Genomic DNA, 270 nt, shown 5'->3' with positions numbered 1-270 from the left:
GTATAGTATATTTCAACTTCAATTTTCCTAAATTGGCCAAAATTCGCCAATTCTAATTTTAACAGATATTAATTAATAAATGATTAAGGATTATAATAAACTAAGTCATTTTAGGGTTAACGAGGGTTAACTATTCGAAAAATGAATCCAAAATCTGAGGATTTTTCAGTTTTACGCTGACTTAGCTTTATAGTCGAACCAGTCAATCTTTAGACAAAATTATAATGAACACAGAAGTAATTTTAACATAAATATTTTACGGAATCCGTT

At 27.0% G+C, this 270-nt stretch overlaps 1 protein-coding gene across 1 annotated transcript in view; it reads left to right on the top strand.

The window, feature by feature from the left end:
* The window catches only part of LOC117122123 (complement factor B-like), a 15,276-nt gene that overhangs the window by 8,444 nt on the left and 6,562 nt on the right, over window positions 1-270 (top strand). The gene's annotated exons all lie outside the window — the stretch shown is intronic.

Source organism: Anneissia japonica, unplaced genomic scaffold (assembly GCF_011630105.1).
Source record: "Anneissia japonica isolate Jap-2015-1 unplaced genomic scaffold, ASM1163010v1 scaffold288265_len830512_cov201, whole genome shotgun sequence".
Taxonomy (NCBI): domain Eukaryota; kingdom Metazoa; phylum Echinodermata; class Crinoidea; order Comatulida; family Comatulidae; genus Anneissia; species Anneissia japonica.
Note: the sequence above shows the minus strand (reverse complement) of the source record. Positions and strands in the feature narration are given on the sequence as shown.